The sequence below is a fragment of the Podarcis filfolensis genome (assembly GCF_964270895.1).
Source record: "Podarcis filfolensis genome assembly, chromosome: Z".
NCBI classification, from domain to species: domain Eukaryota; kingdom Metazoa; phylum Chordata; class Lepidosauria; order Squamata; family Lacertidae; genus Podarcis; species Podarcis filfolensis.
Window position 1 is genome coordinate 42,520,439 of NC_139617.1, and position 26,472 is coordinate 42,546,910.

Sequence of the window (26,472 nt, forward strand, 5' to 3'; positions counted from 1 at the left end):
GCTTTGAGGTTCACAAGACTAATATGGAGCAAGCTTGTTTTGTGCCACTCCAGAAGGTAGGATCTGGATTCAAACAACAATAAATGAGATTCTGACTAAACATTAGGAAGCACTTTATAATGGTAAGAGCTGCTTGACTGTGGAATGGACTCTCTTGGATGGTGGTAGACTGTTGAAAACCTCATTGGATGTTTTTAATCAGAGATTGGATGACCATTTGTCAGAGATTCTTTAGCTGTAATTCCTGCATTTCAGAGGGTTGGACTATAAGACCTGTGGAGCCTTTTCTAACCATACAATTCTATGATTCTATTATGTGAGGCTCATTCATTTAAATTCTAAGGAGGACTTAGTTAAATACAACCAGTGTCTTTAAACCAGACTTGGATAGGGAAGCCCACTGAAGAGAGGACATCTTCCTTCCAACATGCAACATAGGATAAATCACAACTGTGTGCCTCACATCCTTGGCAGGCTTCCCAAGATATCTAGTCACAGTCAATCTGTCTTGTTACACTTGTTACACAAACAATTTCATCTGCCACTAGTAAGTCCACTAGCTGGCTCATCTGGGGAGCCACGGCCCCTATGGCAAAGGCAATTTGCAATGTAATCTTTTAAAGCGTCTGCAGAGAGATACAGGGGACATTAAACAGATCTGTTCTCTCCTTGTCGGGACATATAAACAAGCCCAAATGCCAAAGCCGTATGGAGAATATCAAAGTCAGGTAACACTTAGTTAAGCTCAGCACTATGGAAGGGAGAGGGCCAGAACAAAACACAACAGGGGCCTTGTCTGACATAACTGCTGTGATACATCACATAGCCCCCACATTGCTTATTGCCCACACTTGTAGACCTAGCACCCTAGTGCTCTTCGGACCAAAGGGCTGTCTGGGGAAAGACCATGCTTAAGGAACAGTTTGCTTTAAAATATTTCCCTCTCTTCTGACTGTTTTGTGAACCTTCATTTCCTTCTGCTCACTAGATGTTACTAGTAGGGAGAGGGAACCTTCAACTTTACTGCCTGTGCCTGTTCTGAGGGGTTAGAGGCAATATGGTCACCTGTTTAATAAACAAGTGACCCGGGCTTGTGACTATTGCTCCCTGAGGTCCTGTAAATGTTGCTGTACAAACAACTGGGTGTTGTTGCCAATCAAGCTGGGCAGGCCTCAGGATGGTGGGTTGTTGGTTTAGATTTAGAATATAAAATGAACCCATTGGATTGAGCACCCAGCATCCTGTTCTCTCATTGACCAACCAGATGCCTGTAGCAAGCGTGCACAGTGGAATGAGAACAGCTGCAACTTTCCCCACCTGGAATTCTGAGCATATTGCCTCTCATGTTGGAGGTAGAAAATTATCACCATGGCTAGTAGCCATTTGTCCACAAATGTGTCCAGTCCTATTTTAAAGCCATTCAGGTGGTGGCCTCTCATGGGAGCGAGCTCCATGGTTTAAATATGAGCTGTATGAAGAAGTAATTTATTTTATCTGCCTATATAGGGTGAGTGGATAAATTTAATTCACAGAGCCAGCCCACCTATGATGCAGGGTGAGGCAGCTGCCTCAGTTGGAAATGGAAGAGGAGGTGGCCCCATGAGTGCCCCATCCCATCAACACTGCAGAAATAACCCTGGTAAGGGAGGCAGCAGAAGCAGAGAGACACAGTGTTCAGCCACCCAGCTTTGCTGCTGGTCTCCCACACCACTAGGGGCAGAAAGGGACCAAGGGGAAAGTTCTGCAAAATACATCCCTTCTCGCTGAGTTGACGAGAGGGGAGGTGTTCTGCCACCCAGCTTTACTGCTGGATGGGAAGGTAGCTTTGGAAAGGGCTAGAAGCTTTCCAGTGTACAGAACTGCAAAGACTAAAGTGTGTGCATAAACACATATATCAGTGAAAATAACATACGAAACTGTTCTGAGAACCAGCATAGCCAGGCTGGATCAGCCACATTTCTTCAGATGGACTGCAAGTCTGATAAATGATCATTTGTTATTATTGAGGCGAATATATCATTGAGACTAAGCAAATAAATTAAATCCCTTTTCAGAGATGCATGGCAACAAATGTGACATGTCATCACACATTAACAAAGTTATGAAAGCTGTAGCCTAAACAACCGGGCTTCAGCAGCCCATTTTATTATTTTAAAACTCCTGTTTGGGATATTGTAATGCTTTGCACACAGGACCACCCTTCAAGAGGGTCCGGAAAATAACTGGTGAAGGATATGGCTGCAAAATTTCTAACCAGGATCAGGCATGAATGAACCTATAACATTGGTTCATTTTTTAAAAAAATATTGTTTGGTTTCTAATGAATTTCCTGGCTCAAAGCACTAATTTTGACATAAAGTCCTGCATAGCTTGGTAACTAGATACGTACCTAAAGGATTGCATCTTCTCATAGGTCCTAGGATTCTAAGGCCATCTATAAGGGCTGTTCCCTGGGGGCTTCTCCATACAATCTGTTTATTGAACATTCATCCTGATTTACTTGCACAAAGCTTATGGGGAGGTTAGAGTATGTCGAGTTTGATTTGCTGGCGGGGTGGTTATACAACAGTAAGCATCAGAGGCACCAACTTGTGCCTAAGATTGAAGGGCCCCAAGGTATGTTGCACATGTGATGTCATATGTGCAGCACGCAGCGCACATTTGTGACATCAAGTGCCCAGCGTGTGCCGTGTGTGTGTGACATCATGTGTGTGATGTGCAGCATGCATGTGACATGGCTTCAGCAGTTGGTGGCTCCTCTCACGCTCTCACGCTCAGGAAGAGCCAGGCGCTGAAGCCATGCCACACTTAGCTCTGCACCTGGCCTCTTCTGCCCCATCAACATTGAGTGGGCCCGGCCCCCTCCCAACGGGGGGTGTCAAAAACACCTTGGCCCCATAGAGCTGGTCCTCCCGGTGAACATTCATCCTGATTCACTTGCAAAGTGCTTATATACCCTTCTGCTATTGTTTTGTTCATTCCACGCTTTTCTAAACATTTCTCTGTCACTTTTCTAACCACAAGAATTCTCTTTTTAAAAGTGGATTTGTTGGACTAGGGTGACAGAGCACTTTAAGTGTACAAACCTAAGTTAATGATATACATGTGAAACCTTCCCACAAAATAATGACAGACTGGGGGCACTTTGAGTGTCCCCTCAAGCTCAAGTCCAGAGGGTGGCTGCATGAGAGGACCTGATACCTAACATTGCTTTATCTTTCTGTTTCGTAACTGCTTTCTGTTCTTTAACTCAGAGAACCCCATTTATGCAGCAACTTGGAAACACAATCAATCAATCAATCAATCAATCAATCAATCAAATATCTCAGTCTGTCAAAAATTATTTGAGAAAATCCATTTACTGACAGTGATGGGGGATTAGGGCTGGAAAAGGCATTGTATTGGGGTGTGGACCTCCAGGGGAATGCATTTCCCAATGGTAATGGGCAGTAAACCACATCATAAGGAGAGTGACTTCAAAGATATTGTGCAGATCAAAGAAGAAAGTGGGAGGAATTATGTTTTATAACAGGAAAAATATTGCTAACAGTTGCTAGCAATGTACAACACTCACATATTTTTAAAAAGAGAGCAGACGATGGGTCCAGGATGAAAAGGAGGCTAATCCAATGGGGTTTGCTCCATCAGGGCAGTGTTTCCAAAAGTGGGTGATACCACCCCCTAGGGGGTGCTGGAATGATCCAAGGGGGCAGTAGTAGCCTAGGGTGCAATGGGGGGTGTTGAATAAAAATTAGGGGTCAGTGGATGTAAAAAGAAAGAAGAAAAGAAAAGAATATTTTGTAAAACTGTTCATACCTCTTTCATCTGTTGTGTAATGACGCTTACCGATGTAACGTAGAGTTAAAACCCGATTGGATTTTGGACCCTTTTCAAGTGCAAACACAGAAGAATCTCCAAAATTACAAGAAGAACTGATAGAAGTAACAACAAATGAGGAATTGAAATTGAAATTCAAAGAAGGCTGCTGATCGCTCTAGCGGCAAAACCAGATACCTACATTTTATCCTGGATTATGGGCTATGGTACGAAAGTTTTTAGTTGCATTTCCTTCATCATATTTAGGGGAAACAAAAAAATTTTTTTCTTTCCAGTAGCACCTTAAAGACCAACTAAGTTAGTTCTTGGTATGAGCTTTCGTGTGCATGCACACTTCGTCAGATACTTCGTCGTGTATCTGACGAAGTGTGCATGCACACGAAAGCTCATACCAAGAACTAACTTAGTTGGTCTTTAAGGTGCTACTGGAAAGAAATTTTTTTTTTTGTTTTGACTATGGCAGACCAACACGGCTACCTATCTGTAACTGGAACTATGGAAGGCACCATATTTAGGGGAAACGTGGATTCATTGTGGCCACAAATCTGTTAACGAAAAAAGAAACCGACTGCAAATAGCTAATTGTGGTGATTTAAGAATGCTGCTGCCAAAAAAGAAAGAGCTGAATATTATTAATAAATTGATAGCAGGGCACAAGGTTCATCCTCCTCATTAGGATTGTTTCAAATGGTTTTCATAATTTTTATTTTAATTTCATAATTTTTATTTTAATATTATTCTTTGTTATCTTAATTTTCTGTGTGTGACGTGAATGTTACTATAAATAATAAATAAATAATTTTATAATTTCAAGCTTCAAGGTGCCTTATTTACAACAACATCTTTCTTTACCATAGTAAAGATATAAAGATGTAAAGATGTAATGTTGTGGAGTGTAGGTAGAAATAAAGACACATTAAAAAACAAAAAATATGTCTCTACATCTTTCTGTTCTGTTCTGTTTGTTCACTTAAAGAAGGTAGATTTCCAGGGAGGTGCTGAGTAATCCCCCCCCCCCAAAGTGTGTGGTAGGCCAAATAAGTTTGGGAACCTCTACATTAGGGGGTTGATCCATTCTAAGATGTTGTGGGATGTGCAAAGACTATCCTGTGCTGCTAAATGAAAATATTCAAGGTTTTGGGAGAAAAGCTGTGGCAAAAAAAAAGAGAAACTGTCTTTCAATTATATTCTGGCTATGCCTACAAACAAACAAACAAATATCCTTTTCCTGTTCATTTATATTGTCTTCTCTTGATCTCTTTCATGTGACATTGTTTTGCCCCCAACTAGGGCTGAACCATTGGGCATCAGTGTGTGGGACTTTTCTACTCCTATTTGTGACTAGCTCCGAGAAAATCTATCATCTACCTCTTAATCCTGATGACTCCCTTGGAGATTTATGGTCACCTTCCTTGGGTGATGCTCCCACAAGGAAATAGGCACTCATCCCAAAGGTCGTTGCATTATTGTACAGTGGTACCTCGGGTTACAGACTCTTCAGGTTACAGACGCTTCAGGTTACAGACTCCACTAACCCAGAAATGGTACCTCGGATTAAGAACTTTATTTCACGATGTGAACAGAAATTGCACGGTGGTGGCGCGGCTGCAGCAGGAGGCCCCATTAGCTAAAGTGGTACCTCAGGTTAAGAACAGTTGCTGGTTAAGAACGGACCTCCAGAATGAATTAAGTTCTTAACCTGAGGTTCCACTGTAATTGTACATGTATAAGTTATTTTTATGTTGTGACACAAATGGGTCTGCGTGTTAGCAAAAAGGTAAAAGGGTATTGGGAAATGTTTTATAATGAATTGGGAAAATGTTTAAAATTACTTTCCCCCCAAAATCAGAGTCCTTTTTGTTGGGGATAACCCAGACTGAAATTCCCAGGTATCAGAAAAGGTTATTTCTGTGTGCAACAACCTCAGCCCGTGTTTTGTTAGCCCCCAAATGGAAAGTGAACGAGGTCCCAACTAAAGAGGATTGGCAACTTAAGTTGACAGAATATGCACAACTTGCAGATTTAACACATAGAATAATAGAGCAAGAAGAACATACACCTAAAGAAGATTGGGAAACATTTATTGAATATATGGAAAATAACTGTGTAGAGCTGAGAACGCTGGCAGCACTAAGATAATTTCAACAGAGTAAATAATTTTTGATGGATGTAAAAGTGGGAAATGGTTATAGCCAAATATGCAGGGGTATAAAATGCATAGCTGTCAACTCTTCCCTTTTCTTGCGATGAATCCTATTTGGAATAAAGGAATTTCCCTTTAAAAAGGGGGAAGCGTTGACAGCTATGGTAAAATTAAGCATGGAAAAAGAAGAAAGGGAAGTCACTGGATATTTTAAGATTTGTAAAATGTTTATTTGAAATTGTAAAACAGAAAATGTAATACAAATTATTATAATAGAAAGTGCAGGAAAGGGAGAAAACCACTCAGATCTGTGAATTCTAGGCATGGGACAAGTGGAAGTGTGGATGAGCCCTCAGTATACAACAGCTTCCCATGTCTTAAGTTAAGGGCCATAGCTCAGTGGTGGAGCAAATGCTTTGCATGCAGAAGAACCCAGGTTCAATCCTCTGCACAGCCAGGTAGGGCTAGGAGAGTCAACTTGGAGAAGCTGCTGTCAGTCAATGAAGACAATACAAAGCTAGAGGGACCAGTCTCAGAGTAAGGCAGTTTTCTTTGGGAGGAACCATAGAAAATCTGCTTTGCATGCAGAAGATCATAGCTTCAATCCTGGTATTTTCAGGCAGGGCTGGGAAAGAATGTTAATTTGAAACCCTGCAAAGCGTCTGCCAGTCAGTGTTGTCAATACTGAGCTAGCTGGAACAAAGGTCTTAGTCTGCATCAAGGCAGCATCCTATGTTCCACTAACAATCACTGGCTGGCAACTCTGTTTGAAACCAGGTCAAGGGCAACACACTGTCAGATACTGTAGTTACTGCTGGCTTATACAATCACTTGATTGTAGTTGTCACAGAATAGTGAAGGCCCTATAAAATGAATCACAGAATGAATGCAGAAAGGGTTTCCTTCAGAATGAAATGGTTACAGGAGTATCCCCACCACCAAAAGAAGAAATGTTGCAAGAAAATGCATCCAGCTGGAATTTGGCCAGACAAACTAGACCACCAACTGTACAGGATCAGAGAGGTCAGTGGCTGACCAGTGCCAGCTGCAAAGTCAGCCAATAGCCCACCCTTTCCAGATGATGTCTCTTTGTTCTCCCAAGGTGAACAAAGCCTAGCAGAAAAAGAAATATACAGTTTCCCCTGCCCCAGTCTCCCCATTTCAAGCTTATCCCCATCTTCAAGGTGCTGATGCAACTTTCTATACCAGTGGGTCGCATTCATCTCAGTTTTACTCTGAGCAGAATCACTGAAATTAATAGATCTTATTTATTCTCAGTGCTATTTTTCTAGAAAAAGAGGTGGCGGAACTCACCATGAATGCCTCCCTTGTTCTCTTAGAATGGCAATGGTGCACATCTGAGAGGTGCCAGAACTGAGTTCTGGTGAGCTCCAGCTGAAAAAAGTTCTGGTTATGCTCATTCATTTCTTTTTTTTTTATTATTAAATATTTATTGGTATTTTCAAAAAACACACAACAAACAAAAACAAAAAAAAATAAACAAAATAAAAACAACACAAAAAAGCATATTCAAAACTAAACAGAAAATAGAAAAAACACATACAGTTTCTGATACTTATTTTCCTCAACCTTGTTTCTCAGACCTCCTCACACCTCCCCTTCTTGTATTCCAATTTAAATTGTCAATTCAGCAAGTCCTTAACTTATTTCTTCACCTTAACTTAAACATTTATTCTAACATACTGTTATTTTACTTTATTTCTTTTTTCCATTTCCTCCATTTATTTTTAACAGCCTTATTTTCACTTAATTTAAAAAAAGAAAAAAAAACCAGTTTCACCTTATTGAAATTACTCATCAATACTTATACCTCATTAATTTATTCTTAAACCTTTTTCCTAAGGTCGACCAAAATTTCCCTTCCACGGTTTACCCAATTTCCTTACCACTAACAAAATATAGAACAAATAAAGCAATGCAAATTATCCTTATGTACCCTTTGGATTCCCAACCTCCACCCACCCTTCTCCCGGTTCCAGTCCCCAACCAATATCCATCAGTCTTTATATTATTTATTTAGCCTGGAGATCTCAGGTCCGAGGCCCTTATGTCTCTCTCAGTTCCTTTCTGCCGGTCTCTTTGATAGACCTTGATGTTAAGCCCCAGGTCTCGGAGGGGCTCCGGCCCAACAGAATCGGTGTTACTTCTAGCCAGTCCTCCATACTTAAAAGCAAAAGCAAAGCCTATGGGGTATTCCAACTCTTGTTTCAAATTTCTTTCAAATCCAAATGTCCCCACAGCTCCAGCTTCCACCTTCAACAAATTTATAATCCTCAGGTCTTCAGATCTCCTCAAAAGAGGGTCTCTCCATTTTCCAAATTCCCAATCAAACCAGGCTTTCCGCATCCAGTTTTTATTGTCCTTTTTTATCATCATGTCAGGCCTCATATTGTAGCTCTCCTTTGACTCCTGCAAACCTCCATCTCCTCCTTCGTTTTCTTCAAAAAGAACATATTGCTCCATCGTGTCTACGCTTTCGGTTTCATTTATTTGTTCAGTTGAATAGGCTTCCTGTTTCAAATCCTTATCAGACTCCAAGCTGTTGTTTACTGTCCAGTGTAATAGCGATACCTCTGTAGACAAAGCATCGTACTCATCTTGTAAGTTTCCCAAGAGAACCAGTGCTCTGTCCAATTCTGCTTGGAATTTAGACACTCCAGCCATTTTTGTAATGTAGTATCCTTGTTACCCCTCTAGGGGGATTTAATTCCTTAATCTTCCTTTCAGCTCAAAAACCAAAAGTCCAGTTATTTTGTATCAACCTTATTTTCAACAAGTTATCCCGAATAAACCAGCAAAAACAGCAGAAACAATGTTCTCTTTTTCCAGCTGACAACTAGCTGACTAGCAGCTCACTTGACAGCTGTCAAAATCTTCCATGCAACAGGCTTTCTCATCGGACGTTCCCGGGTCTAGGGGGGGGGGTGTAGTTTCAGCTCCCAAAATTTTTTTTATCCTCCAGAATATCTTCTTATAATGTCCAAACCGTGAGGTCAGGATCTTTGTTAAGAAAAGCAAAAAACAGATTCTCTCGACCTTAGCTGCCCAGTCCTTGCTTTAAGTTGTTTACAAAGAGGGGGGGGTGGACTTCCTTTTTAGCCCCTTCCCGCTCGTTCCAAATCCAGGATAAGAAATTTTTTAAAGTTCCAATCTCCGTATTACTCACGGGTTGATGTTTTAGGATCCAATCACTCTTAGAAGAAGTTGGCGCTCTCTGTCAATGGCTTGCGGCTTCACTCCGTAGGCGAGGGAGTACTCTCAGCACCACGCCTTACCCTGCCTCCGTTCCGAAGCCTTTAAAGAGGCTCCGTCGCGGATTGGGGGGGCGCAAATGGTGCCCGCCGAGTCTCTGTGTTCACAGGCATCCGCGCCTGTGATTTTAAGGGTCCCCGCTTCGCCGCAGCGGCCAGACCCAGACGCTACGGAGCCGATTCCCTCCGGAGCTCGGAGGGAATCCGCCATTAAACAGTGGCACCAACCCGGAAGTATGCTCATTCATTTCAATGGGTTTACACGGAGTAGAACTCATCTGAATACCATGCAATGTTTGAAAAATAAATCTTGAAATTTGAAGCGGTTTTAAAAAAAAAAATCTAATTGCATTTCTAAAACGTAGAGTGAAAAATCAATTCATAGGAATAACATAGGAAACTGCTTTGTACTGAGTCAGACCATTGGTCCATCTAACTCATTAGTGGCAGCAACACTTCAGGGTCTCAGACTAGGAATCTTTAGCTGCCCTACCTAGAGATGCTAGGGATTGAAACTGGAACTTTCTACATGTAAAGCAGATGCTCTACCATTGAACTATAGTCCTCCTCCAAAACCAGACAAGTCATAGGGTTGGTACTATGCCTATAGGAAACACAATGAGCTGCTTTGTATTGATTCAGACCAGTAGGGTCTACACAGCCTGGCAGAGGCTTCCTCAACCTCGGCCCTCCAGATGTTTTGAGACTACAATTCCCATCATCCCTGACCACTGGTTCTGCTAGTTGGGGATCATGGGAGTTGTAGGCCAAAAACATATGGAGGGCCAAGGTTGAGGAAGCCTGCTGTGCAAGGTTTTGGTCAGCATTCTCTCCCAGGTAGAGCTAGACAAATCTGTCTATTTCAGGTCTCTCATTTTTCATAAAATTCAAATCTCCACAGTTCTACAATAATTCTGAATTTTATCATCATCAAAATTTATCAGCATTGTAGTACAAATGTTTCCGAATAAACAAATTTTTGCATGCAGCCTTGATTAATGCCCACGATTTTGCAAGCAATTTCCATAGCATAATGCATTTTTTAACACTATTTTCACATTAACTTTTTTGCACACTTTCCCCTGGCTGGCTGGAGAACTGCATCACAAAATATGAGAAAGTGCAAATTTCAAACAATGGCTTTGCTACAAGTCCCATGTTATATAAGAAAGCGCAAATTTGATAGAGTCGCAACTAAATGTAAACTAAATCAAATTTCTCCCCATCCCTACCTGGCGATGCTGGAACCTTCTGCATGAAAGGCAAATGTTCTCTACCACTGAACTATGGCCTTTCAAGCTCAAGAATGTACAACAAGGTAATCAAAAGTGGGAGGCCAAACACAGATGTAGCACACAGCAACCAACATTGGGTTTGGATGTTGCAAGATTTACTAACAAGGAAGAGTGTTTGGGAGTTTCAAGGCAAGGTTGCCAAGGTTCAGAGTTTGACCTGAAGCTTTCTTATCAGGGTCTTCAACAGGCACCGACTTGTGCCCGACATTGGTGGGGCTGATGTCAAGCACATTGTGCGCTTGTACATGCTGTCATGCACATTGCACATTGAATGCATGATGACTGTTGCATCAGGAAAGACCGGCCAGACCTCCTCCCAATGCAACATTTGTCTGCCAGGTTGCACTGGTCTGCACAGCCTCTCCCAAAATTGCATGGCCCAGGACAGCATCCTGCCAGACTACACAGCATCTCCCAATGCAGCACGGCCAGGGGCAACTTCCCGCAAGGCGCACAATGTTGGGAGACATCCAGCGGCCAGGGGTGGCCCTGCCAGGCTGCGCAGCATTGGTGGACACCACACTACCGTGTGGTGAACAGAACCCACCTCCAACAGGCTCTTTGCCCGCTGCCTCCACCTGCCTGTCCACCAAGCCAACCCCCCTGCCATCATGCCTCAGTTACCAGGGCTCTGTGCCTGTTGTGGGGACATCTGATTGCACCACCCAAAAAATGTGCAGTCAGAGCAATGCACCCCCACCACACTATGCCTTTGCCCCCAGCTCTTTATCTCAAGCTGACAGTTCTCAGTTGAGAACTTCTGGCTCAGCCTCAGGACATAAGTATGCTAGTCAGGACTTCTGAGGTCACTGTTCTGTTTCACAAACCATCAGACAGTGAATTTACATTTGAAAGTTGCTGTCATGCTGAAAAGCCTCTTCATCCCAACCACCAATTCTCTGTCTCTATATGATTCCAATACTACAGAATGTACGGCATGCAAATCCTCCTGTCCCCAAGAGAGAAATGCTTTAGGGATGTCAGACAGTAGATACTAAAACTTTTTAGGGTCTTTACGCTTAAGCGCATGCCCTTTTATAGTGTAAGAATGGGAATGGCAGAAAATGTTGATTTAGGCAGTCAGCTAGCTCTGAACTTGAGATACCCATGTGAAGCTGTAGGAAGTTTGAGATGAGCAAATCAACCCCTCATGTGCTTATCAAAGCTGCCCTTCCAAAAACCCTTGTGTCCAGTTTGTATAGGTCATGATGCAGGCCTCATGAAAAGCCTTTTTCAGTGCAAGAGTTTTGTTTATGACTAGTTGTTGTTGCTATTATTAATTTTAATATATTATTTATTTCTAAAAATATTTACATACCACTGTATCATAAAAAATATATCACAGTGGTTAAAAACAATACAGTAGTACCTCGGGCTAAGTACTTAATTCGTTCCGGAGGTCCATTCTTAACCTGAAACTGTTCTTAACCCGAAGCACCACTTTAGCTAATGGGGCCTCCCGCTGCTGCTGTGCCACCGGAGCATAATTTCTGTTCTCATCATGAAGCAAAGTTCTTAACCCAAGGTACTATTTCTGGGTTAGTGTAGTCTGTAACCTGAAGCGTATGTAACCTGAAGCGTATGTAACCCGAGGTACGACTGTATAAAACTATAAAAGCATACAGTAAATCCTAAAAAGTTAAAAGCAAGTTAAAAGCAAAAGAATCAAAGCTAAACATCAATAGATCATTGTTGCTTTTTACCAAGGTAACTCAAAGCAATTTACAATATATAAGCAAACAAACACATTAAAGCAGATACACAAAGCAAAACATAAAAGACTATTCCAATTTTTAAAAATTGAATTGAAGTATCCCATTCATTCAAAGCCATAGATAATTAAAAGCCAAATGCTCCCATAGATATGTAATGATGGCACCGGGGAGAGCATTCCACAAGCCGGGAGCCACCACTGCAAAGGCCTGTTCTTGTGTTACCACCCTCCTGTGGAGAAGGGCCTCAAATGATGGTCGGCCACAGAATATATGCTGACCCATTTGTATACGGTATTAGCATGCAAGCCTGCTGTTCTTCAACCAGATGTTTTTGAACTACAATTCCCATCTCCCTGACTATTGGCTAAACCAGGGATAATGGGAGTTCTAGTCCAATGACATAAGGGGACAAAGATGGAAGAACACAGTTCTTCATATTATGTACTGTATACTGTATTTGGGCATACGGTAACATATCTTAGAGTAAATGAGACGAGTGGAAGTGAGGATCATGTCAATGAATAAGCAAGCTGTTTGAAAAGGAGTTGCAAAAAGTGGGAGAGTCCCACCCTCTAAATTACTGCAGCAGCAAAAACAATGAAGTAAGATCAGTAGATTCTAGAGATTTATAGGAGGTGGAGATTTCAGATCCAGTTCACTTTTAAAGGTGAACCTAGTTAATTTCCCCTTTCAGGATCAATGTGTGAGCCAAAACACAGCCGTACTTCAAATTTCGCACTTCACTGAATTTTCCAATGTAATTTCCCAGTCAATAATCTGTACATAAATGCATATATTGGAGTAAAGTGTACATAAAAATGCACAAAATGGTGAAAATAACAAAAAAAAGCATTATACCAGTGAAGTTTTCATTGCAAAAATGTGTATTTTGAGCAAAATTGCATAGAAAAAAGTATGTAGGATTAAATGCTGATGAATTTTCATGACATTTTAAAAAGCAAAATGATGTGGAAATATAGGGAATTGAAGCCTGTAAAAAAAAGAAAGGAACTGAAATGGACAGAGTTGTCTATCCCTAGTGAGGATACTCAAAAAACAGGGGGGAAATGACTGTTGAGAGCACAGTTTCACCAAAGCCACTGTGTCAAGCAAAAGTGAAGCTTCGTTCAGGTGAGCAAGATGCACTATCAGAAGTTCAAGGATACATTCCACCTAAGGAAACCCTTGCAGGCAAACAAACTCGCCAATAAAAATGTCACATGTAGATCAGCTTGTTTCAGCCTACACAGGCTAGTTGACAACATGTATCCAAGGAAAACCATTGCACTCACCTGAGCGGTTCCATAACTGAGTTCCAGTGAGTTCCAGCTCAAAAAAGCCCTGCATGTAACAATACTGCGGGTTGTATCCAACTAAGTCCTACTCAGAATTGACCCACTGAAATAAATTAGCCCAAGGTAGATGTAACTTTGGCCTCTGCTTGTCCATTGTTAATGCATACTTTTGTATAGCCTGGGAACGTGGAAAGAATCCTTGGAAATGTAAAAGCTACCACTTGTGTCCTTGCCCTTCCTGGCTCATCAAAAGGTTTGAGCCGGTGAATTGAGTTATCAGTACTTCCTTGCAACAAGGGAGGGTTTCCAGCATGGCCTGAAGGAGGCAGTTATAGGACCTCTATTGAAAAAGCCCTCCCAGAATCCCATCCCATTGGGTAATTTTCAGCCAGTCTACAATATTCCATTTTGGGGCAAGTTACTGGAGCATGTGGTAGCATCCTGGGCTGGGGTATTGTTTAGCAATTTTTGGGTAGGGGGTATTTGTTGTTGCTGTTTTCCTGTATTTTTATTTTAGATCTTGTGATTTATGGGGAAACTGTTTTATTTGGTTGTGTGTGTTTTAATGTTTCATTTATTGTTTATGATTTTTGTTATGTTGTAGTTATGTATTCCCCCCCCTCCATGTAAGCTGCCTTGAGCCTTGCTTGAACTGTGGAAGGATGAAATACAAATAAAATTACGTATGTATGAATGCATGCATGCATGCATGCATGTATCTCAACTTCAGAGGTTTCTGGGGGTGACTGATTATCTAGATCCATTTCAATATGGTTCCAAGTCTGATTAAGGGACAGAGATGGCTTTGGTGGCTTTGGTGGATGACATACCAGGAACTGGACATGGCGAGTATGTCCTTGATGGTTTTACTGGTCCTCTCAGCAGCTTTCAATACTACCGACCATAGTTTCCTTCTGGGATACCTTGCTGGGATGGGACACACTTCTACAGTGGCTGCATTCCTTCCTGGAGGGGCAAACCCAGAAGATGGTCTGGGGGGGGGGGGACACACCTGTTCAATACCTTGGACATTTGCCAGCACAAAATTTACATGAAACTGCTAGGAAAGTTTGTCTGGATGCTCAGGATTTGGTGTCACCAGTATGCTGATCACACCCAGCTTCTCCCCCCCCCCCATTCAATAGGTCTACTCTGAGTAGAACTAGCATTGGAATCAGCCCTATGTTATTGCATAGTATCCAGTCAAAACAGATTTTTGAAGCTACTGGCAGCCATGGATGCCAAGCACAGTGGGGAAAGACCTTAGATCAAACAAAACCCTAAAGAGCTGCTGCCAGAAAGTATAGGAAATACTGAATGAGATGGACCAATGGCTTGACAGCTTCTTACATCCTTCGTTTGTTTAAAGTAAAAAAGCAGGGGACAGTGACCACCTACCTCATCAAATGGTATGGAATTTCTTGAAGAGCCATCTCCTCACCTACCTGAATGCTTCCCTCCCTCCTCCCCCTAATCTTTGGAAGGGTTTCTGCCCTCCCTGTGACCCAGACAAATCTGGAGGAATTCAGCAGGCTCAGATGCTGAGATCATCCCCCGGGATACGTACAAGATTCTCTCTCAAGGGGAGGAAATCAAACATGAGGCATGAAGACTTTCCATGACTGCATTCGCCTGCACACCATTGTTGTGGCTTTGAGGGTACATTCCTGATGTATGAGCTCTCCAATAATGTATGAGCTTGGATGAAGAGAGCAGAAAGGAAAGGAGTAGGGGGTGGCCTGGGATTCCCTCTTGACAGAGATACAAAATATCTGGTCCCCACTCCCCACCTTTGTGGAGTGTGCTGTGCTATGGAGAAAACACCAGCCTCAGGAGTCCTCTCAGGGAGTTTTCTGACATCACCACAGGATGCTTAAACCCACACTGTACAAAATTGTAATTGCTCCAGAGCATGTCCAGCAACAATTCTGGCAGCTTTTCAGCTGCCTTCAAGGGCTCATTCGGATGACTGGTTTATTGAGCATTCATCCTGATTTGCTAGCACAAAGCTTCTACAGAGGTTAGGCTGTGTTCAATCTTTATTCAGTATTCGTCCTGATTTGGGGAGCTTATATGACAAAGTGCATGCATCCTGATTTCTTTCTGTGGTGTTTATACATATTCTTTTAATCATTCAATCACCCCACACTTATCAGTGCATTCCCCACCCCCCGCATCACCTTCCTAACCACAGCAAGTCAGGTGTTTGTATGTCTTAAGAGTGGATTTCTTGCACTTAGGCAACGGAGCACTTTAATCTGCTGCTTAATTGTGGAAACCCAGATATAATAATAGAATCATCCCCAAGGGTCATCTAGTCCAACCCCCTGCAATGCAGGAATCTCAACTAAAGCATCCAAGACAGATGGCCACCCAGCCTCTGCTTGAACACCTCCAAGGAAGGAGAGTCTACAAGCTCCAGGGGGAGACTGTTCCATTGTCGAACAGCTCTTAGTGTCAGAAAGTTCTTCCTATGTTTAGCCAGAATTGCCCTTTTTGTAACTTGGCTCTCCCTCACAAAGTACTGAGAGACTGAAAAGAACCTAAAGCAAATAACCTCCTGGGATGGCACTGGATCTGCATTAGTTTTGCTGGGGTCTTTGAATTTAAATGCATGATCTCATGCAGTTGCTAGGTTCAAAGCTGATTCCTAAGATTTGTAAGGCATAATCTCAAGTCAAGTACCTCCCAGCAGCTGCAGGAGCAATGGACTACTGACTAGAGATGTGTATATGTCCATTTTGGTTTCTCTCAGCTTTTCATTCTTCTAATCTTAAGTTCAACTCTCCAGATCACTTTTCTAATGAGAAAATTAATTAGTATTTTAGTGTGAATTTCTCCCAATATATACACTTTTTGCAAAGCATTTTCCCCTAATGTAATATATTTATGTATGCTGCTTACACTAGTATGTGCATTACCACACATTATTTATGCGGCTGCACTGCAAAATTCAGAGAATTGTACATTTCAGAGGGTGATTGTGTTTTTATTCATCTGTTGTTTCAAAAAGCATGAATTCAGTAAGCCAGCCAGTTGCTAAATTATGGGGCAAAGGATGGGTTGAATGAAATCCTTCAACCTATCCTAGCTCCCACTAATTATAGCCCCATCAAGCTCTGGTCAGCAAAGTTCTTGACATAACAGCTCAGAGTCCAGAGAAAGGTAGAAAATCCTGATAACACTTTACAAAGGAAACTGAGCAAAAATGGTTTATAGTTCAGGGAGAAAGGAACTCTTGAGGCCTCATAGAATCATAGAGTTGGAAGCGACCACTAGGGTCATGTAGTCCAGTGCTCTACAATGCAGGAATCTTTTGCCCAATGTGGAGCTTGAAGCCACAATGCATTCTGCTATTGAACAGCTCTTCAACCAAGCATACAGAGAAAAACCGCTTCAGGACAACACAGCCAATCAGAGCACATGCTAACTCAATAAAGATTATGCCACTCTGCCTAGTAAGCAATATTGTTAAGTGACTTACTGAAAACATAATTAAGCATTAGGTTACAAACCGAGCATTCTCTACTGTTGCACTTCCAGCAGTTCTCCCCTAAGTAGCCTTCTAAAAATACATTAGCTAAGGAGACCACCACAAATTTAAGTTGTCGGATTCCCTCTATCCCCTTCCCACAATTCAAGCATCAGAACCTTTAGAAACAATGAAGAATCAGTGTATGTATATACACACATATATACCATCTCTCAGTTCAAAGTCAGATGGCTCTGAAAACGCAACCGATCCGAAATAAATCAGAATTTCTCATCCATCAAAAGTCCTCTGCTGTTTGGTGAGTCAGCAAACAAGGGGAAAACAGAAATCCTTTTGTGTGGGTGAGATCATGACTTAGGTTCCTTCGTAGGTTTTGCAGGGCTCACTTCCAGGTTGTGTAGGCCAGTTCTTAGAAGAAATAACCCCAAGCACTTCCTTTGTGGGTCTCCACCTTCTGGCCATGGTGATGTTGGGCCGTTGCCACCACCACATGTACATGTGCTGACAGACCAGTGTTTGTTTAGCTTCAAGGAATCTCTTGAAACTGCCTGTAACAGATGCTTTTAACCTGCAAAGCTGCAAACAGTGAGGTCTGCTAGGGATTATGGACTGTGTCCCACTCCTACCTGGATATGCCAGGGATTGAACTTGTCATCTGCTTTGCCTACAGAAGTTCCCAGTTTCAATCCCTGGCATCTTCAGGCAGGACTGGAAGAAACCCTGTAGAGTCAGTGTAGACAATAGTGAGCTAAATGGGTCAACATTCTGACTCAATTCTAATTTCCTATGTTCTTATGATATCTGATAACAAATCACACTATAGTTTCTCTTTCAAGTTTTTTTTTAATGCAATACATTATTTGCATTTTGTTGTTGTTGTTTAGTCATTTAGTCATGTCCGACTCTTCATGACCCCATGGACCAGAGCAGGCCAGGCACTCCTGTCTTTCACTGTCTCCCGCAGTTTGGTCAAACTCATGCTGGTAGCTTCGTGAACACTATCCAAACATCTCGTCCTCTGTTGTCCCCTTCTCCTTGTGCCCTCCATCTTTCCCAACATCAGGGTCTTTTCCAGGGAGTCTTCTCTTCTCAGGAGGTAGCCAAAGTATTGGAGCCTCAGCTTCACGATCTGTCCTTCCAGTGAGCACTCAGGGCTAATTTCCTTAAGAATGGAGAGGTTTGATCTTCTTGCAGTCCATGGGACTGTCAAGAGTCTCCTCCAGCACCATAATTCAAAAGCATCAATTCTGCGGCGATCAGCCTTCTTTATGTCCAGCTCTCACTTCCATACATCACTCCTGGGAAAACCATAGCTTTTACTATACGGACTTTTGTTGGCAAGGTGATGTCTCTGCTTTTTAAGATGCTGTCAAGGACATTGTCATTGCTTTTCTCCCAAGAATTATTTGCATTACAATTTCTTTTTGTACAGTATTTTAACAATGTGATACATGCACATTAGAAGTGTGTTAAAAATAAACAGATGGGACTAGCCATTTCAATTATGGCATTGCTTACAGTGGGAAGGGGAGAGACAAGTTTAAGGATCTTGCTCCCTCTCTAAGGAGTAGAAACTTGTGGAGAAACTAGAGAACTCAGAATCTTTCCGTAATTTTATGTACAGCAGGATTGTCATGGTGCAAATGCTCCACTGTCACCCCACTGAACTGGGCTTGTTATTTCCCTGGTAACCAAGGAGGCAATAATATTCAATCTACCAGGAACTGAGCCAACTGTTATGTCAGCTGTTTCCATGGAGCTGATAAGTCTGTTTATATTTCAGTGTCTGGAAATGCAGTCAGGCACACCTGGATGGGCCATTTGGACTCTTCTACACAAATCCCTCCCTTGTCCAAAAGCCGATATACCAGAGTAGATCTGCTGGGGGGCAGGTCAGGTGGAGGAGAAGGGAGCGAGGATTATCAGACATATTTGTCACCAGTGGAGGAGGTGATGGGGCCTATAAGAAGAACTCTGAAATTATGTATAGAGATGAAGACGTCTAATGAAAGAGAGATGCTGTAATGCAAAACCACTCTTAACAAACAATGGGAAAGGTGCTGCAAACCTTGAGAGGGGGAAATGCTAACTGAGGATTAGTGCATGGGTGATTGTTTTCACCATTTCCTCAGATTATTATGGGTTATGGAGAGGGCAAGGGGGCTTTAATGAGGTGGGATCAGAGCTTCCAAGGTCCTTAACATTGTAAGGCTGCCAGGGAGGGAATTAAAGCCACTTTCAGCTGTGCCACCCTTCTTTGAGGCGAGGCAAACATCAGCTTTCATGTCCTCCTGGTAGACTAGGCTTTGCGGAAGGCCTTTCACAATTAATTAGCATGTTCAGTCTTTATTTCAATGTGCAAAGGAAATTGGCCGGGGATGAGATCATCTAATGAAGGCTTTGCCAAGGCATCAGGGAGGGGAAAAAGAAATACAGTCACTGGATGCTTCCTGTTTACAGACAGGACTTTCTTTGGGTGATTGGAGACCTTTCCCTCTGTTTGCAAAATGATGCTCCCCCTCTGTTTCATGGCAAGAGAGCTGTGCCTTAAGAAAGCAGACCAAATACAGAAAAGGTTCCAAAGTCAAAGAAGGCAGGTATATCTCCTAAGCTGCTGGGCTAGCTAATGTGCTCCCCTCCAGATGCTGTTTAACCACAAGTGGTGTGGTGATATCCAGGTCTTGGAGCCAAATGTGGCCCTCTAAATCTCTCCATCTGGCCCTTGTGAGTCTCCCCAGGCTATCCCTCTTCTCACACCACACCTCTCACACGTCCTGCTCTATGCCTTATTTAAGTGCCTTTTCCTGGCTGACCTTTGTGTCGTTCATAAAACATTAGCCCAGAGAAGGTGGAACCTTGTATGGACGTAGCCAGGCTTTTTGTTAGGGGGTGCAGAACCTCAGATTTGTATTGATTTAGGGGGCAGATGCTCTCTTTGTTACACCCATGGAACCTTGTTGGAGAAAAAGGTTTGGAAGAGAGATCTCATACTCTCACAGAATGGCAATTTCCCTAAGCATATGCAAATTTGGTTAGATTTTGACTCTACCCTCAGCCACCTTTAAACAAATGTTCTCCACAAAAATACTTAGGCTAGAATAAATCACATACACTTAGTTTTGCAAATAAGAGAATGTTTATCTCATAGAGTTTCCAGAAGTCAAAACAAAGAAGTCTCCATCTGCTGGAAGTGAAACAAAGTTGTGAAAAGGTTCCAAATGACTCTCTCTCTCTCTCTCTCTCTCTATGTGTGTGTGGGTGGGTGGGTGTGTGGGTGTGTGTGTGTGTGTGTGAGAGAGAGAGAGAGAGAGAGAGAGAGAGAGAGAGAGAGAGCTTGGTTTCCTTACAAAAAGAATCATGCAATCTTTGGGTTAGCAAAGATTCAGGCTTTGAAATTATCTTTAGCAAGATTTAGTTCACTTGCAGGGTTTGCTGAAGTGGGAGCCAGAGCTGCATGGCTCCTTTTCCATTTGTTCCAGGGAGCGGGAAGAGAAAAAGACTGGGGGTGGCGGGGGGGGGCAAAAGGATGCAGGGAGCCTGCTAAGTTATGGTTGCCATACATCTGGAATTTCCTGTATATAGCAGGTATTCCCCACTCATAATCAGCATCCGGGCAGAAAATCGCTGCATGTCTGGGAAAATCCAGACGCATGGCAGCCCGTGTCAGAAGTGTAGATTTTGGCAGATTTCATTAAAAATAGCTCCACTGGTAACCTGAGCTCAGGTTAACACTTTCATGCACACAAGTCTTAGTCATTAACTGTATATTACAACAAACCTCAGGCCTGGGGCCAAATGCAGACTTCTAGGCTTTTCCATGACGCCCTTGGACACAGAAAGCACTTACTCAGCTCACTTTCTATTGGGGCAGATCTACTGATGTTGCAGGGCTTTGCCACTCCCCCTCACCATGTTTAAATGAAAAGGGGGAAATAGGGGGCCAGTGCAGTAACTTAGGTGCCTCTGTATACTGATAAACAAGCCAACCTAGTCATCACCATCATCATCATCAACATTATTGCACTAGCCAAAGGCCATGGCATCATTCACAAAAGGGAACAAAAAGAAAAGCAACAATAATCATAAAAACCATAAAAACATCAGGCACTGCAAATATAATACACCACAGTCTCCTAGAAATTATTTGTTGCATACGATAGAATAGCAGGGGGTTCTCAGGTAGGATGTGCCAGCTTAAACGTCCGAGTCTGCTTTGCAATTGACTGCTATTTTATCTAGTTCTTTTCTCCTGATCTTCTTAGCTGCCAAACAAGCCAACCCGTGTGCACGGACAACACAGATATTAGCTGCCGCTTTAGATTACATTATCATGCAAAGGTGTATACAACTGCAAACTGCTACAGTCATACCTCGGGTTGAAGTAGCTTCAGGTTAAGTATTTTCGGGTTGTGCTCCGCGGTGACCCGGAAGTAACGTAGCATGTTACTTCCGGGTTTTGCCGCTCACAAATGCGCAGACCCTCAAAATGATGTCACGCGCATGTGCGGAAGCAGTGAATTGCGACCCATGCACGTGCAGACGCGGGTTACACTCTACTCAGGATGAGAACGGGGCTCCGGAACAGATCTCGTTTGCATCCAGAGGTACCACTGTATTTACAAAAGTGCACTGAGAAAAAAACTACCTACCTCTGTGCCTTTGAAAGGCTATGTGTGTACATTGTTCCCCTGGGCTGCTTTGGAGGAAAAGGTAGAGTATAAATCTAATAAATAAATACAGTGGTACCTCTGGTTAAGTACTTAATTCGTTCTGGAGGTCTGTTCTTAACCCGAAACTGTTCTTAACCTGAAGCACCACTTTAGCTAATGGGGCCTCCTGCTGCTGCCGCGCCGCCGGAGCACGGTTTCTGTTCTTATCCTGAAGCAAAGTTCTTAACCCGAGGTACTAGTTCTGGGTTAGCGGAGTCTGTAACCTAAAGCGTATGTAACCTGAAGTGTATGTAACCCGAGGTACCACTGTAAATGATCCACCTACTTTTTGCCTCAGACCTTGCCCACTAACGGCATGTGACCTCAAGAAGGTTGTCCAGGAGGGAAGGTGGCCATCGGGCTGAATAAGGTTCCCCAGCCCTGGACCACATCTCCCCTCAGTCCCAGGCAGCATGGACAGTGGTGAGAGATGATAGCTTTTGTAGTCTAAAATACATCTGGAGGGCACCTTCTTAGCTACCACATTGGCAGAAGTCCTACCAATGTCAAGAGAACTCACTTCCATTTCAAGTATCATTAAACTACACCCACAAACAGTTTGGATTCCCAGGGTAGCGTGGAGCACTATACCTCTATGTCTAATAGCTTATTTATACAATAATACAATGATAATAATTTTTCAAAAATAAGGAGGGAAAGTCAGGAATTAAAACTATTGTGATAACAGGTACTTCTAAATGTCATATACCATATTTTTCTGAGTATAAGACTAGGGGGTTTTTTTTACCAAAAAATTAGGTTTAAAATTGGGGCTCGTCTTATACACGGGTAGTGCTGAGTGGTCCCCCCAAAAGACATCCCCCCAAAATAGGGGGCGTCTTATACATGGGGGCGTCTTATACACAGAAAAATACGGTATATTCAAAAGCCAGTGTGTCTACACTTTAAAGCACCTCTCTGTTGTGGCTGACTAAACCACTTACAACAGAAAAGCAATTGGAGGAGGGCTTCAGTTCAGTAGATCTTAAGAAACATGCAGGTTGGAGTCCCATGTCAACTAGGGCTTTAAATGCAAGTGCGTACTACTGAATTATTGTAAGTTAAGTTGGAAGGTCATGTGATGGAAAAGTGACTGCTTCAGTGGCCACCAATACCCCTACCAGCTTCATGTTTCTTTGAGTGATTTCAGCCAATCAGTGATCCCATTTAAGATATAATCACATTAAAAATGGACAGACCACATATTCCTATTCTCTGGTGTTCACACATGTACATTCTGTTTCCACACCATGATTTTTTAAAAGAAAAAATATACCCAAGGATTCACATTTAGATATGCAGTTCACATTTAGATATGAAGTTCAGTAAAATATAATTTTCTATCGAAAGGTTATTTTTTTAAAAAAAAAATACTCTGGATATATTTTTGTTGCCAAAAATTCATTGGAACTTGTTCAGGATATGGGCTATGCCCCCTTTTCTTAATGAGCAGCATATTCCAAAGGATTGGAAGATTCTGGTCAGAGAGGGAAGCTTCCCAAATATCTTGGTGACATTTAGTAAAATAAAATATACTAAGAATAATTAGGTTGAATCTGAGATGTCAAGATCTCTGCCAAATCGACAGACATCTGTTGTGCAAAACAGACTTCTACTTGGATAGAAAGACAGGGCACTGAAATGAAAAATGCTAAAAAATGAAATTAGAAAATCCCCATAGGACGTTGGTGCCATGCATCCTTGTTCTAATTTAGCACATAAAACCCCAGAATGTTGCAATCAAAAAAAGACAAGGGTAAGGGACATAATGGCTTCTGCTGCCCATAAATCAAAGACATGGATACGGTTGGTTGGAAACAATTGCTTTCAGCCAGGTTTCCCTCCACCAGCCCCTTGCCTTGATGGGACACAACCAGCTTAGGTTTCTAGACAGTTTTATTTAGAAAAGAAAGAAATCACAGACACCTCTGCCATCAGGAGCTGTGTCTGACAAAGCAGCTATAATTTATGGGGCATGCCTGCCAAGAGCTCAAATGCTATCTGGTTTCAGGACCCCCCACCCAACAAGGTGATCCCTGATCACTTAGATGTGCTGACAGCAGCTTCAAAATGTGGTAAAGAGCTGACCTTTGCATGTTGGGATTTCAGCAACGGATGCAGCTAAATGCACAGGACATATAGAGCCATTTCAAAGTGGGGGTGCGAGAGAGAATGCCTCATCCCAAACCCATTTATGCATGAAGATTCTGCCCTAACATGTGATGATCAACTATGCTGCCTGGCTGGTCCCCACGCCACCAACCCCGCCACCAAGGCTGCTGTGACCGGGGGGAAACAAGTGCCCAACGTGACAACCAAGGAGGCTGTGCAGAGCCCCCAGACCCCCGCCCCCAGCGGCCTCAACCCAGCTGGGACCGGGAGCACCCCACCAAAAGCCCAGCGGAACTCCAAGGCCCAGAGGCCTCCAGAGCCAAACAGAAAACAAAAAGCAAAAAGGAGGCCCCCCCCCCACAGCTGAGCACCAGCTTACGGCTGCTGCTTCCACAACCACTGCCACCACTGAGGGAGAGAGGTAAGAGGGTACCAGGAGAGCCAGGGAAGGCATGAGGAAGCACACAGCCTAGCCCAGGCCTGACCCTGAGCCTACCTCCCCGGCGGTTATTGCGAAAGGAGTAGGCTGGGGCCCAACGGGGAACGCGAGCTGGAGACCACCCAGGAGAACAAACAAACAAACAAACAAACAAACGCAGCACAGGCCCTCCCCTGCCAGTGGGGGGGGGGAGGGTTTCCATATTTTTTCAAGGGAGTGGAATTTTCTTCTTCTTTTCCTTTCTTCTTCATTTTTTTGGGGGGGTGGGGTGGGGGGAAGAACTGTAATGGCGGCTCCCATGCAGGAAGCCCGAACCATTGAAGGCTGTTCCATGGGACTGCCACCTTAGTCCTAACCCAGGAACCTGACATCCAGGCTCTGTGGACCGCGCAGTGAAATTGAAACTGCTCATGAGTCAAAATAATACATTTTTAAATTATATGCACAACCCCCCTTTTTCATTAATACAATCACTCTACATTTTAATTCATTTTTACTCATTTTTTATCAGTACTACTACTCCTCTTCTCCTCCTCTTCTTCCTCCTCCTTCTTTTCTTACCCCCCCTTTTAAAAAAAAAATCAAAAAACAAAACAAAAAACCTGCCTTCTATCACTACATTTTATCCCCACCTTTTAAATTTTTAGATTTCAACACCTCAACATTTTTTTTAATTTTTAAACTTTTTTAAAAAACTTTCTCAAGTCCCTACTTTTCCATCCTCCTACCCTCCCCCATCTTTCTTTTTTCTTTTTGTTTTATTCACCCAGTACTACACTCTGATTCTCCTTCTCCCCATCTGATTAAACAAACAAACAAAAACCATATATCTATATACATACACCCCCACCCATTTTTAACAGTATATGTATATTCTTGTCTTTTATCTCATGCTATAACCTGAATCACCGAACCACAACATCCCCCCACTTCAACAGATTACAGGCTAGGCCACCAAGACAATCGAGACGGCATCAACTAAGGAGATGTTGAATAACAAAGAGATCGCAACATCCCACCATGATGACAACTGCGCTACAACGAAAAGGGACCTGAGAGAAATGATACTGAGAATAGCAGACCTATTGAAGAACACAGTGACTCCCCTGAAGAAAATAATCAGCAACCTGACCTACAAAGTGGAAACCCTCACTGGCACCATCTCCACTCTAGAAAAGGAAAACCAGATGTAACTAAAACAAATAGAGCAACTTCAAGAGGAAAACACATGTCTGAAAAACAAATTAGCTGATATGAACAACCACCAAGAAAGAGAAAGCATGGAAGCGAAAATTAAACTAGCAGATCTAGAAGATCACAACAGACACTGCGGCACTCGCTTCCGCAATATCCCCGGGAGAACAGAGGACAAAACCCCGGCAGATCTCATTGTACGCTGGCTAAAAGCCACAATCCCAAACCTGAAACAACCTGGAAAGTGCACACAGAGCTCTAAGATCCAAGCCAAAAGCCAACGCCCCTCCATGAAACACCATTGTAGTATTTTGGTCAACATAAGAACTTTTTATGCATTCAAAAGAATGTGCAGGTATAAAGCGCTTTTTAGATATGGGGTTATATGTGATAGCTCCACTGCCAGCAGCTCTATAAGTGCCAAGCATGCCCACTCCACCCCAACTTTCCTACATTAAGTGGAAAAAATCTCAGGGGAGCTGAGAAGCCACCTTGCAATTGCAGGTTCCAATAAGGCAGGGTTTGATGTTTAATGTTCTGTTACTGGAGTCATAGTCCAGTAATATTTGGAGGACAATGGGTCACCCACTTCCTTCTATGATCCAACAGACAAATGTACTGTGGCAGTTCTGCAGACACAAGGTACCAGGTTCATTCCATGACATCTCAATGTGAGACTAGGAGGAACCTCTCTCTTAAACCTTGGAGAGACACTGCCAGTCAGGGCAGACAAGGGTGCCCATTTCTCTATTGCCCAATCTATTTCTTCCCATGTCATTCCTCTTTTTAGAAACATCTGTGGTTGAAGTAAGAAACAATAATCCCTTTCTAAAAGCTGTTCTTTGTGGGAGGCTTAAGCTTTGTGACTCACAAGAAAACAAAGAAATCTGTTCTGTCCCTAAAGGGCTTTCCTGACCAACCGAACTATGCTGACCACCACAGTGTATGGGATATATCCATGGGATTTC

At 42.7% G+C, this 26,472-nt stretch overlaps 1 long non-coding RNA gene across 1 annotated transcript in view; it reads right to left on the reverse strand.

Moving 5' to 3' along the window:
* Positions 1–221: 221 nt before the first annotated feature.
* Positions 222–26,472, reverse strand: part of LOC310754933 — a 242,066-nt gene continuing 215,815 nt past the window's right edge. The window contains exon 6 of the long non-coding RNA XR_014544075.1: positions 222–244. This is a non-coding gene — a long non-coding RNA (uncharacterized lncRNA). The remainder of the gene's footprint in view (positions 245–26,472) is intronic.